Genomic DNA, 844 nt, shown 5'->3' on the forward strand with positions numbered 1-844 from the left:
GAACCAACTCAATGGCACTTAACAACAACAATCAACCCAGTACACTGAGGAGACATGCATGTTCCTTGATCTGAAGAAGTAAAGATTTACAGCCTAGGAAACCCTATACAGGGTCGCTATGAGTCTGAACTGACTCCACGGCACATAACAACTCAATGGAATGTCGAAATCACCCAATAATATCCCATGTGAATAAACTTTTACTAAAGATAATACGAATATGACTGCAACCATACATTGACAGAAAATTTCTAGAAGTTCAAGTCAGATTCAGAAGAGGTTATGGAATAAGGGATATCATTGCTGACATCAGCTGGATCTTGGTGGAAGCAGAGAATACCAGAAAGATGTTTACCTGTACAGTATTGATTATGCAAAGGCTTTTGATTTTGTGGATCATCACAAGCTATGGACAACATTGTGAAGAATGAGTATTCTGGAACAACTTAATTGCACTAATGAGGAACCTGTACATAGACCAAGAGGCAGTTGCTAGAACAGAACAAGGGAACACCAAATTGTTTAAAATTAGGAAAGGTGTATGCCAGTATTGTATTCTTTCACCATACTTATTAAATCTGTATGCTGAACACATAATCTGAAAGCTGGATGATACAAAGAAAAACGTGGCATTATCATTGGACAAAGATTCATCTGTGATACCCAGAGGATACAACCTTGCTTACCGAAAGTGAAGAGGACTTAAAATACTTACTGGTTATGATCAAAGACCATAGGCTTAGGTATGAATTGCTTCTCAAAGTAAAGAAACAAAAACCCTCACCACTGGACAAATAAACAACATCTATATAAGTGGAGACAAGATTGAAGTTAGCAAATACTT

Source organism: Chrysochloris asiatica, unplaced genomic scaffold, assembly GCF_000296735.1.
Source record: "Chrysochloris asiatica unplaced genomic scaffold, ChrAsi1.0 scaffold00019, whole genome shotgun sequence".
Taxonomy (NCBI): Eukaryota; Metazoa; Chordata; class Mammalia; order Afrosoricida; family Chrysochloridae; genus Chrysochloris; species Chrysochloris asiatica.